At 36.7% G+C, this 14,123-nt stretch overlaps 2 pseudogenes; both read left to right on the forward strand.

Annotated features, from left to right (window-relative positions):
- The first annotated feature begins 3,743 nt into the window (after positions 1-3,743).
- LOC149553515 (pentatricopeptide repeat-containing protein At3g26782, mitochondrial pseudogene) lies at positions 3,744-6,876 on the forward strand (annotated as a pseudogene).
- Positions 6,877-8,701: 1,825 nt separating this feature from the next.
- On the forward strand, positions 8,702-11,283 carry LOC149553516 (pentatricopeptide repeat-containing protein At3g12770-like; annotated as a pseudogene).
- Positions 11,284-14,123: the final 2,840 nt, after the last annotated feature.

Genomic DNA, 14,123 nt, shown 5'->3' on the forward strand with positions numbered 1-14,123 from the left:
CTACAATTACACTTGGCACGCCAATATATATGTAATTGGTTCCTTTATAGGATGTCTAGCTAGGGAAAACATAGGCAATGGAGAGATCATTCAATTTTCTCATGATGTTTTTGACCCAACTTGGTTAGTTGACCTAGAGGAAGCAGTGCTCAGTATAGACCAGAAAATCAAAATCTCACTCCAAAAGTCTATATGGCTCATCCTCCGGGTAGCCTCAGGCTTGCTATTGTGGCTAGGAGACCTTCTCTGTATATTCAAGATAACGTCCAATTTTTCTCTGCTTGGTTAAAAATGGAGGCTAGCATTCAATTCTTGCTTCGTTGGAGGGAAATTGTAGTAGATCAAAGTAAGGAGTGGTTAACCCATTTTCTCTAGGTGTTTGAGGCCTACATTGAGCCTAGAGTGTCTTTTGATGATCTTGACAAATTGGAATTTATATTGCCTAATATGATAAAATCCAGTAAAGAGCAATTGACATTTGTGTTTTCTCTAGGGTCTAAGGTAGATGAATTGAACAAAGAAGTATAGATCATCATGGTTTTCTAGAAGAAAGTGGAGGAGGCCTAGTTCTGCTAGAGGTTTCCTATTTTTGGTCTTTGCCAGACTATTTTATTGTAGCTTTAGGGTTTTAACTATTTATTGTAATGATGTTTTTGTTACTTTTCTAGGCATCTTGCTGGTTCTTCCTTTTTGTTTCCGTTTATATATAGTGGTCATCTCCTCTTTCATATAGATAAGTACAAAAATTATTAGCTATATAAACAACTTATGCTTTTGTTCTTTTTTTGTCTCTCTCCCTCATGTGTTTTTAATTTTCATGGAGCAATGAGCTTTGAAAATTTTAATTTTTAGTTTACTTCGTAGTAACTATAAATCTAAAAGGAATTCATCTTTAACTAAGTTTATAATACTACTTGAATTACGATGATTGTAGCTTCAAAGGTTTTAGGTTTGGTGGACATTCTGGTACGGTGTCTCACTCTAGCTATCGTTTCTTCTAGTTTTTGTTTAGGTATGGTTTTATGTTTGGTATTTTCTTCTTAGTGGTATGGTAGGTTCCATTCACGTAAAGCCTTTTGATTTTGTTTAGAGGTGGAAGTTCTTAGCTATTCCTTTTGGGGGCTTTGTCTCTTCAAAGGTAGGTTTTGTTGTTTCCTTGGTTTTTTCTTCTTTTGTTCTTTCTTTTTTGTCCTTGTTACATAAATTCATGAGCTTGTTTGCTAGTGTTTTTAGGTGAGTAGATCAGTTCTAGAGTATATTATTTAGCTACAATTAGATTTTAAGGGTAATTGATATCTCAACCATTTTATTTTAATTCAAGAAGTTTGCTAAATTTAATCAAACAAATTCATAACTAGAACAAACACACATTTCAATTAGGCCTTTAAAAAAAAATTGAAGTCAATACTAATTTAAATTATAGACAAACCTTTAGTAGAAATCATTTCAATTTACATCCTAACTTATTTTAGTTCACTTAAATCTCAAATTTATAGATTTGTTTCTGTATTTTTTAGGATTTAGCAAGAATTGAGCATTTCACCATACCTCCCTTCTTTATCTTTTAATGTTGTTATCTAGTTAAATTTAATATCTACTAGAAGATAACTAGTCTTGAAGTAATATAGTGTTAAAATTTTACATAAAATGTACTAACTCTCAAAACAAGTATGTAGTGGTTGTGATTGCAAAACTTCAATATTTTTTCCTTGATTGGAACATCTAGATTTTATATAAGAAGAGTGGAGGATTCAGTCTATGATAAAAGTTTCTATAAGCATTAAGGATGAAGGGTTCCCTAGAAATCAATGTAACAAGTTCTAAAGTATAAAATAGTTAAAGTAGTTACAAGCATTGTAATATTTTATGAACTGGGGTATGCCCCTTTTATGTTTGTATTATGTATAAGACTTTCATCCCAGGCCAAACTGTAGGTTTTCTTCTCCATTCTTTCCTACCAGTGCTTATTTGAATGAAGGTACTCAAAATTGTAATTTCGCTAATTTATTAATATAATCTAAAGGCCTTGGCCGTTTACTGATAAAAATAAAAATAAAAAAATATTTCACGATATTTTAAAGAGAAGGACAAACTTTTCTATTATGTCCCTTAACTTCACAATGGAAACACGCTCTAAGATCTCCAAGTTTAACCAAGTCCCAACTAAAGGACTCAGCTTCCAAATTGACCAAAATTCTTTCGAAAAGAATGACATCAGGATTAAAAGAAATTAATATTTTAGCATTGAGGTGAGGAAGAGTGACCTTAGGGCCCTCGACTTGCAAAACAGTCCCTAATGGTTTTAATATTGAATGAATAAAAGGCCAAAACTCAGGATTAACACTCTTCATCTTTACCCAGAAGGGAGAAGCGCAAGTGAGAAGGTGATCAACCATATTTTTGTGAGACCAAGGAATGATATTAAATAATGTTTTCCCTACAAACCAATTTCCTCCTTTTAAAACTTTCTCTTGCATTTCATGGTTTTCAAAAAATATTACATAAAACCCTCTTTGAATCATCCAACTAAAACTGACCAGAATGCCCTTTTTTTTACCCCAAGTATTGTTAATCCAATCATCAAGAAATTTCCTAGCTAGTAGAAATTTAATATCCATGCACACAAAAAAAACTGCTAGATTCTTGAGTCTATTCAGTTCATCTCTAATAACTTTAACCATATCGACATTTGGAGACAAGGTGAGGGTCGTACTTTCCTCCAAGACCTTACCTTCCATGTTGCTGCTAGGGTTAGCATCGATTGAAGGTGATCCATTTCCCCTTCCTAGTCTACCTCTATTGATGTTGGGCTCTTCGAGTTGACTACCTCCATTGCCTTCTTTACAAAAGTTCCCTTTGAATTTGGCTGAATCCAAAATAGATGCAAATTGTTCTACAACCACTGCTATATATAACGGTTTGTTCAAAACCTCATCTTGCTATAACTTATTGCTCTTTGGTTTGCCATTATTAACTTTCGTGTTTCCTTCAACCCCATCATGGGTTGATGAAGCATCCATCCAAGAAAGAAACCAGATTGAGGTCTACCCTAGTCGATCTTAAATGTACTCATTTAAATGATTGACATACACACATGCAAAGCCAAAGCATAAATCACAAAGGAATAAAAAGTTAGGGCAATCATCATAAAGAAAGATTAGAGAAAAATCACCCTCAACATACAAGCATGAAAAGGCAATAACGAACAGACACAGGTGAGGAAAAGACAAGCAAAAGAAAGAGATTCCACATGCTCGACCTGTAGAAGGGCACATGGCAAGGACACAAAAGCACCAATGCATCCTTCTTGTAGAACACAAGCTATACATTTCTCTCTCTTCTTCCTTTAGAACTAATAATATAATTTTCCCAAAATAATACATGTAAAATATGTCTCTTTAATATACTATATATACATTTTTCAAATTATAGATATATCAAGTTTCTTTCACTTCAGATAGCTCATATACGAGGTAAGCTACACGACTTAATAACTAGTATTATTATTTCTATTTATTTGTGCATACACAACTCTTTTACTACTTATAGATGTATCCATTTTGCATTATATCAATTAAATAAAAAAATTGAAAATCTTTTTTTTTTTCTCAATATATGTATTACACTTAAAAATTAAATTAAATTATTTTACAAAAAGAGAGGAAAGAAAAACTTCATAAATTGCATTACCAAAGTAGTGGATATAAGATTATTATTTTTTGCCCTTTACCGTGGAAGATGTAAGCTTTTTTTTTTTTGGGTTTTTTAATAAATATAGAAAGCAAAATAGCAGAAGCTAAAACATCGAGTGAAATGGATTCTGCTAGTTCTTATAGATCATGTTAACTCGCCTACCAATGCTATTTCACCTGCTGCCGCCAAAGGGTAAGAAAGTAAAGAAGTGTACAGGATCTGAGTGACTGTAAGTGTTAACCCTGCTGGCGTTGTACCACAGGCACGGAATGCAGAATGCAAAATTCAAGCCCTTGTTTTGAAATTGGAAGACCTTTTCATTCACTTGACTGTAAAATTATCCGAAACGCCATTATTGTTTTGGCAGACATGGATATAGTATTGTACAGTTAGCAGCCGTTGTAATTCAATTTTACAATTCTATGGACATCACATTGAACGGCAAGACGAGATACGCTCACGTTGTGGGTGTGTCTCTATGTTATGGTTAACACGAGGAAAAAGAAAAGAGAGAAAGCCGAGTACTATTAAATGGCATGGAATGCTGCAACTTCTGTTTTCCCAGTTACATTACCAACTTTAGGTTGTGCAACTTGCTGTAAACATAAATTGGGGAAACTAGAAATGCGGTGCTTGTTTCTTCATATGTATTCCGTGCAACCTAAAGAGCAGAAATTCGATGGAGTGCCATTCCATGGTTTGTACAACTCAAATCGCTATGCTTGTCTTTTGCAGGAATTTATTGATAAAAGAAATGTACGAGAAGGTAATCTACTCCATGCCCACTTCATCATTAGTGGGATTATCAAGGAGAACAGTTTCTATGAATTAAAACTAGCTACCATGTATGCACTATCTGGAAGTATGGAGAATGCACGTCAAGTGTTTGATACAATGCCTCAAAGAAGTGTTTCTCTGTGGAATGTAATGATTAGAGGGTATGCATGCAATGGACAGTCTGAGGAAACTCTAAGACTTTATTACCAAATGCAAGATACAGGCGTACAGCCAGACCGCTTTACCTTTCCGTTCGTTCTCAAGGCATGTGCTGCTTTGTCAGATTTGCAACAGGGCAGAGACATTCACCGTGACATTGATAGGTTCAGACTGCAGTCTAACGCTCACGTGGGGACTGCCCTCATAGATATGTATGGAAAATGTGGAAGTATAGAGGATGCACGCAACCTGTTTGATAAAATACCCCAAAAAGAGATTACCTCATGGAATGTCATGATTGCAGGGTTTGCTCAAAATGGATTTGCAGAAGAGGCCTTGGAGCTTTTTACTAGAATGCAACAGTCAAAGATAATGCCCAATGTCATCACAATTGTCAGTGTCCTTCCCGCATGTGCTCACTTAGGAGATCTGCAACAGGTTAAAGACATTCATGACTGTGTTGCCAGAAATGGTTTCGATTCAGATGTCTCTGTTGGGAACTCTCTCGTAGCTACGTATGCGAAGTGTGGGGACGTAGAGACTGCCCGTATTATATTTGACAAAATGTGTAAAAGAACTGTGGTTTCCTGGAATGCAATGATTGCTGGATATACACATAATGGGTACTCCAATGAAGCCTTGAATCTTTTTCATGAAATGCAAGCATCTAATGTGATCCCTAACAGAGTGACCGTCGTGAGCGTTCTTCCTGCATGTGCTGACATGGGATACCTGCAACTAGGTAAGGATATCCATGAGAACATTGTGAAAGACAGATTTGATTCAGATGCTAATGTTTTATGCTCTCTTATAGCTATGTATTCTAAGTGTGGATCAGTAGAGGTTGCACGCCAGATATTTGATAGTATGTCCACAAGTGATTTGGCTATATGGAATGCAATGATTGCAGGATATGCCCAAAGTGGGCATGCCCATGAGGCCTTGAGAGTCTTTTGTCAAATGCGAGTTGCTAATATCAATTCTGATTCAATCACAATGCTGGGAGTAATCCCGGCATGTGCTCAAGTAGCAGCTTTGCAACAGGGGAAAGTCATCCATGCTTACATAATGAGAAGTGGATTTGAGTTGGGCATTGCTGTGGGAACTGCAATCATTGACATGTATGCTAAATGTGGTAGGATAAGAGTTGCTCGTCAATTGTTTGACAAGATGCCCAAAAGAAATTTGATAACATGGAGTACGATGATTGCAGGGTATGGAACACATGGACAAGGTGAAGAAGCCCTTGCGCTTTTTCAAAATATGCAACAAACAGGTATAGAGCCTGACCATATCACATTCACGAGTGTGTTGTGTGCTTGCAGTTATGCAGGTTTGGTGGATGAAGGTTGGCAGTTCTTTGAGTCCATGACTCGAGATTATGGTATTGCACCTAGGCTATGCCATTATGGCTGCATGGTTGACCTTCTTGGCCGTGCAGGCTTTTTGAATGAGGCACAAGATTTTATAGAAGCTATGCCTGTGAAACCCAATGCTAGTGTGTGGGGGAGCCTGCTAAGTTCCTGCAGGATTCATGGCAATGTTGAACTTGGGGAAAAAGTTGCAGAACATCTTTTTGATTTAGACCCTGAAGATGCAGGAAATTATATAGTATTGTTTAACATTTATGCTGCGGCTGGCAGGCGGGATGATGCTGCAAAGGTGAGGACAGCTATGAAAGATAGAGGGTTGAAAAAAACTCCAGGAGCCACCCTCATCGAGGTACACAATAAGATACATGCATTTGTTGTCGGAGACACAAGGCACCCTCAATCTGACCAAATCTATGAAATGCTAGCAATTTTAGAAAGACAGATGGAATCGGCAGGATATGTGCCTGATACAAAGTCTATTGTACATAATGTCGAGGAAGAGACAAAGGAACACATGCTGAGTGTTCACAGTGAAAAGTTGGCGATTGCATTTGGGATTATGAGCACACGCTCTGGAATGCCCATTCAGATCACAAAGAATCTTCGTGTGTGCGGTGATTGTCACAGTGCCACGAAGTTCATCTCCAAGATTGTTAGCCGTGAAATTATTGTAAGGGATGCGAATCGTTTCCATCATTTCAAGGATGGAATATGTTCCTGTTCTGATTATTGGTGATAATGCTAATCAAGATCAATAATGTAGATATGCTTTCCTACCAATAACTTATGATAGATGAGTATGCCACTCACATTGGTGATGCTCAGAGCTAATCAACATCATTATCAAAGATATTCACATCAGTAAGTTCTGGTATATTACATTTTTGAATGCCAGCCTGTTACTTATATCTGAACTCTGGCAACTATATGAACATCCACCACACAAGTAATAGTCCCTGCTCTACTTTGGAAGAATCATTAATGTGATACCAACTGCTTGGTTACAGGGTAAATTAAAGTTAATATACTGACGCAGTTCAAGAAAGCAAATTATTTAAAAGAAGACGTCATTAGCATCCAGTGGTTGGAGCTGTCTTCAGATCCTTAATTTGTTTTTTCTTTCTGGAAAAAAACTATAAACTAAGGCAGGAGTTCTATTGGGGTTTTGTTTCTGGTTTTAAAGGAAAGTCAAGCATACTTTCCCCTTTTCACTGGCTTCACCCTGGTGCTCTAGCCCATCTTTATGTGAAGAACTGGTGTTTCTATCCTGATTTCACAAAAGTGAATTAGAGGTAGGCTGCATGCGCTATACTTAAAACCGGATACTTCTTATTGACAGAAACTTAATCTGAATTCTCTCACAAGCCACTGCGTTGGAGATTAATAACCTATTCTAGGTTTTTTTCATTTTATTCTCTTATAAAAATATATCTCCGAAACTTCTTTGTTTAATAACATCAACATAGTTTGAAATGTTGACTGATATCAATCATTTGAGGCAAAATAGACTTGTGCCTCTGTTTGTCAAATGAAAATCTATTTTTTGAAAACAGTTGACTGATATAGATTTTCTTTGAGGTAAATAAACTTATGCAATGATCATTGTAGTTCCATGACTTAACATCCTTTTAGGGTATTCAGTTGCATTGGTGGACAGTAGGTAGGGATGCCCAAAGCTCTTACTCCTAAATCTATATATAAGCTGAATGAAGAAGACACTTCTTACAATCAACCAGATGAGAGTTCTCCCAAAAACAACGTATTATATTTCTAGTGCTTTAAAATCTTAACCCGAATGCATGACTATTCTGAAAAGCCACAACAATTATTGCCAACAAAATAGGCTATTAAGTTGAATTTAATTTGAGAATGTGACCTGGACGCCTACTATGAAAGTATCTTTATGTCAAAATATTTGGTAGCTGAGGGTTAGCAGCTTAGTTGAGGAACATTTGTTCCCCTCATTTTCAATTTATCCAACCTTAAAAAAGGAAGAATCTTTCAATTTGTCCGACCTTTAAAAAAGGAGGAAGCTTTTGGATTTTTCTTTTGTAAAAGCTGGCATTAGAGGCTATGGAGATACTCCTCGAGGACCAAGAAGCTTTACCGAAAGCACAAGAGAAACCCAACATATTATAAGAGTTCTCCCAAATTAATGCATTATAAGATTTTTTAATTATTTTTCCTTGTATTGTAGAAGATATAAGATTTGCTTTTTTAAAATCAAAATCAAAAGCAAAATCCAGAAGCTAAAACATCAGGTTAAATGACTTCTGCTAGCTCTTATAGATCATATCAATTCACCTATCAATGTTATTTCATTTACTGCTGCTACCAGTTAAAGGGGAAGAAAGTAAAGAAGTGTATGGGATCTGCGTGACTAATTATTTGCTTACTCAAACCTGGAGGCGTTATACGACAGGAACAGGATCCAGAATGCAAAATTCAAGCCCTTGTTTTGAAATTGGAAGACATTTTCATTCAATTGACTGAAATCCTCCGAAATGCCACTAATTGTTGTTGGGCCTTGGTAGACGTGCATATCGTATAATACTTTTAGCAGCCACTCTGATTCAGTCTCACGATTCTATGGACATCACATTGAATGGCAAGACGGGGTATGCCCACATTGTGAGTGTTACTCTATGTTATGGTTAACATGAGGAAAAAGGAAAATGAAATAGTCGAGTACCATTTAAATGGCATGCAATGTTGTGATTTGTGTTTTCCTAGCTACATTATCAACTTTAGTTTGTGCAACTTGCTGTAAACATAAATTAGGGAAACCAAAAATGCAGTGACTTAAAGAGCAGAAACATGATGGAATCCCATGCCACGGTTTATTCAACTCAAATCACTATGTTTGTCTTTTGCAGGACTTTTTTGATAAAATAAGAAGAAATATAAGACAAGGTAATCTTCTCCATGCCCACTTCATTGTTACTGGAATTATCAAGGATAACAGTCCCTACGGGTTAAAACTCACTACCATGTTTGCATTATCTTGAAGTATGCAGGACACACATCAAATGTTTGATAAAATGCCTCATAAAAGTGCTTCTCTGTGAAATGTAATGATTGGAAGGTACACTTGCAGCAGGACAGTGTGGGGGAAATCTTAAGACTTTATAATCAAATGCAAGATAAAGTTGTATGGCCAGACCGCTTTACGTTTCTTGTTGTTCTCAAGGCAGGTGCTGTTGTCAGATTCGCAACAGGGCAGATACATTCACGGTGACCTGTTAGGTTCAGCTTGCAGTCTAATGCTTACGTGGGGAAGCATAGAGGATGCATGTGAACTATTTGATCAAATACCCAGAACAGGGGTTACCTCATGGAATGCCATAATTGCTGGGTATGCTCAGAATGGATTTGCAGAAGAGACCTTGGAGCTTTTTGAATGCAACAGTAAAAAATTATGCCCAATGTCATTAGTCATCACAATTGTTAGTGTCCTACCGCAAGTGCTCTATTAGGGGATCTGCAACAGGTTAAAGACATTCTTGATTGTATTGTCAGAAATGGTTTCAATTAAGATGCTTCTGTGGGGAATCCCCTTGTAGCTACACATGCGAATTATGGGTACATAGAGACTGCTTGTAGTATATTTGATAAAATCTGTAAAAGAACTGTTGTTTCCTGGAATGCAATGATATATTCACAGAATGGGTGCTCCAATGAAACCTTGAATCTTTTTCATGAAATGCAAGCATCTAATGTGATCTCTAACAGAGTGACTGTCTGGAGTGTTCCTCCTGCATTTGCTGACATAGGAGATCTGCAACTAGGTTAGGATATCCATGAGAACATTGTGAGAGACATGTTTGGTTTAGATGCGAATGTTTTATGCTCCCTTATAGCTATGTATTCTAAGTGTGGAGCAGTAGAGGTTGCAAGCCAGATATTTGGTGGTATGTCCACAAGTGATTTGGCTATATGGAATGCAATGATCGCAGGATATACGTAAAGTGGGCATGCCCAATGAGGCCTTGAGAGTCTTTTGTCAAATGCGAGTTGCTTATAGCAAGTCTGATTCAATCACAATCCCGGGAATAAGCCTGGCATGTGCCCAAGTAGCATCTCTGCAAAAGGGGAAAGTCATCCATGCTTACATAATGAGAAGTGGATTTGAATTGGGCATTGCTGTGGGAACTGCACTTATTGACATGTATGCTAAATGTGGAACGATAAGGGCTGCTCGTCAATTGTTTTGACAAGATGCCCAAAAGAAATTTGATAACATGGAGTATGATGATTGCAGGATACGGAACATATGGACAAGGTGAAGAAGTCCTTGCACTTTTTCAAAATATGCAACAGACATGTATAAAGCCTGACTATATCACATTCACGAGCATGTTGTGTGCTTGCAGTTATGCAGGTTTGGTGGATTAAGGCTGGCCATTCTTTGAGTCCATGACTCCAGATCACGATGTTGCACCCAGGCCATGTCATTATGACTGCATGGTTGACCTTCTTGGCTGTGCAGGTAATTTGAATGGGGCACAAGATTTTGTAGAAGCTTTGCCTGTGAAACCCAATGCTAGTATGTGAGGGAACCTGCTCAATGTCTTCATAATTCTTGGCAATGTTGAACTTGACGGAAGCGTTGCAGAACATCTTTCTGATTTAGACCCTGAAGATGCAGGAAATTATATACTATTGTTTAACATTTATGCTGTAGCTGGCAGGTAGGATGCTGCTGCAAAGGTGAGGACAGTTATGAAAGATAGAGGGTTGAAAAAAACTCCAGGATCCACCCTTCTCAAGGTAAACATTAAGATACATGCATTTGTTGTTGGAGACATAAGGCACCTTCAATCTGGCCAAGTCTAGGAAATGCTAGCAATTTTAGAAAGACAGATAGAATCTACAGGATATATCCCTGATGCAAAGTTTATTTTATGTAATGTTGAGGAAGAGACAAAGGAACACATTCTCAGTGTTCACAGTAAAAAGTTATGAGCATACGCTCTGGAATGCCCATTCAAATTTCAGATCAGAAAGAATCTTTGTGTGTGTAGTGATTGACACTGCCATGAAGTTCATCTCCAAGATTATTAGGCATGAAAGTACTGTAGGGGATGTGAATCGTCTCCATCATTTCATGGGTGGATTATGTTCTCGTTCCAATTATTGGTGATAATGCTAATCAAGATCAGTAATGTAGATATGCTTTCCTACCAATAACTTATGGTAGATTATATGCTGAGTGTGCCACCCACTTTGGTGATGCTCAGAATTTATTAACATCAATATGAATGATAGCGTTTTCATATCAGTAAGTTATGGTATATTACATTTTTGAGTGCCAGCCTCTTACTTATATGATATATCTGAACCATGGCAACTATATGAACATCCACCGCTCAAGTAACATTTTCTGCTCTACTTTGGAAGAATCATTAGTGTGATACCAGCTACTTGGTTGCAGAATTAATTGAAGTTAATATATTGATGCAGTTCAAGAAAGCAAATTGTTTGAAATAGGATGTCATTAGCTTTCACTGGTTGCAGCTATCTTCAGATCCTAAATTTTTGCTTTATATTTCTTTCTGGTGAAAACTAAAAACAAAGGCAGGAATCCTCTTGGGGTTTCTTTTCTGGTTTTTAAGGGAAAGTCATACATATTTTCTCCTTGTGGCTTCACTCTATTGCTCTTGCCCATCTTTACATGAAGAACTGGTGTTTCCATCCTGGTTTCACAAAATTGAATTGGAGGTAGAATGCATGTGCTATGCCCCCTTTGTAATTTTTTTTCTACACTTTTGTAGTCCCTTAGTAAATTTTCCTATACTTTTGTAGTTCATTTTGGGCCTTACATTAGCTGTTTTCCACTAAAGATCAGAGTAACGTGACTCGCCGCGAGGCACGACCACCCAACCGAGTCATAATGACCTGTGACTCGCGAGCGGTGAGTCAAGTGGCATGACTCGCGAGTTATGTTGGTGACTCCCCTGACTCGGGCAGCTTGACCCGGCCGTGGCAGCATGAAATCGGGTGGTTTAAAATAATAAAATTTTCATACTTCTATTTTTTTTTCTTCTTCTTACTCACTCTTATAACGCTAAAAGGGCTTCCATAACACTCTATTGTGAGAAGAAGAAAGAGAGAGAGAGATAGAAGAGAAATAGAGTGTCCTTTTGCAACCAGCTGAAACGAAGAGGAGAAAAGCTTGCATTTGTGACATTGGAGCTTGCATTTAGATCATCAAAGAGTTTATAGGAGCTCTTCTCAACACTTCCCAAAGCATTTGAAAGAGGTAAGAGTTGATTTTTTAGATTTTGATGCTTTTTTTCCTTATGCTTATGGATTTATTGGATGAATCTTTTTTGTTCGTTTATGAGTTTTTTTTTAATAAAATTTTTAGATCTTTATAAAATACAATGCTTAAATGGTAATATTTGGCTTAAAATGTCTTATTGCAGCAACCTTTACAATTTTCCTTACTCATAATGGCTCCTGGAGGTTAAAAACCCAAGCTCTCTAAAGGCAATAAAAATATGAGTGTTGGAAGTTCACCATAGACTTTCCGAGTAGAACTAGAACTCAAATAAAATGCCTATTTTGCAAAACCATTAATAGTGGGGGCATAAATAGATTGAAATACCATATTGTTGGCATACGTGGTCATGATATCGAGCTTTGTAGAGCTGCAACTGTTGAGGCTTAGCGTTTTGCCCGTGGCTATACAGCCACGAAAATGCACTTTTTTTACATTGCTTTTTCTAACTTTTCAAAAAAAATTCTAAGTCCTCTCCTTCGTAAGGAAGTGCATTTTCGTGGCTGTATAGACGTTGCCCAGCGTTTTTGTTATGTAGCTTTGGAAAAATATGAACAAAAAAAGGAATTTAAAAAAAAAACAATTAGAAGAGTTAGCTTAGATTGGTACTAGTTCCCTTCCACGCTCATCTGAAAATGTTTTCGAGTCAACAGGTTGTGTTGGAGAAGGTTATTACCTTCCCCCCTATTGTCCTAGTGCTTTTGCCATTCGTACTTCTTCTACATCTATTCCTTGCACTACTAGTGGTGTTGCAGCTGCTGCCCCTTCTAGTAGTATTGGCTTTACCTTTTGTCCTAGAGTCAGAAAATCTAGGATGGACAATTTTTTTGTATCGCATTCCACTCCTATTGCACAACCCTCACTTGAGAGCTTGGGCTGGAACAGGGAGATACATGAAGCTGGAATAAGAGAAATTTGCAAGTTTTGGTTTTTCTGCAACATTCCATTTATAATAGTCAAGTACTTCAACTTCATTTATATTTGATTGTTTTACGTTTTAAACTTTTAAGTTTTAATTTTAAAATTTAAATTCAATTTTATATTTTTAACTTGATGTTGGAAATTTGAAATATGCTAATTAAAATATTTGTATAAATGTAACAGGACTCCTTATTGGTAGGGGATGATTGATGCAGTTTCCATTTGTGGTGCGGAGTTCAAAGCCCCCACAGAAGATGAGTTGAGTGGCCCCCTCTTACTAGATATGGTGGAGGAGATGAAACGTGAGTTGGAGGACCATAAAAAGATTTGGAGCCAAAATGGGTGTACCATTATCATAGATGGATGGACAGATAGGAGGAATAAGACCTTTCTAAATTTTCTTGTTTCTAACGGAGGTAATTCATCATCCTCTATTTCTTGAAGTCTAAAATTTAATGTATTATTGAATAACAAAAAATTTGTATTATTGACTATCGATTCTTGAATGATAATTATTTTGTTTAATTTTCACTTTCACGATCCACCATGTTTTTGAGGTCTATAGATGCTTTCTCACATGTGAAAAATGCAAAATTCTTATGTGAGGCTATTGAGGAGGTCATAAGGGAGGTGGGGGAAGAGAATGTTGTCCAAGTGGTAACTGATAATGTAGCTAATTATGTTGTTGCAGGTAAAATTTTATCTTCTAACTTTCTAAGTTCTACTTCTTAAAAATGTGTTTTAGTTTTTCATTAAATTTTGAAAATTAAAAGTTTTTTAATACATAAACAATTTTTATTGTTTACTAACTAATTTAAAATTGTTGAAGGAAAATTCTTGATGGAGAGACACCCAAAAATCTTTTGGACTCTCTGTTTGGCCCATTGCATCGACCTCATGTTAGAGGGTATTGGCAA

Source organism: Cupressus sempervirens, chromosome 6, assembly GCF_028749045.1.
Source record: "Cupressus sempervirens isolate cs-2001-9-10 chromosome 6, ASM2874904v1, whole genome shotgun sequence".
Lineage (NCBI taxonomy): Eukaryota > Viridiplantae > Streptophyta > Pinopsida > Cupressales > Cupressaceae > Cupressus > Cupressus sempervirens.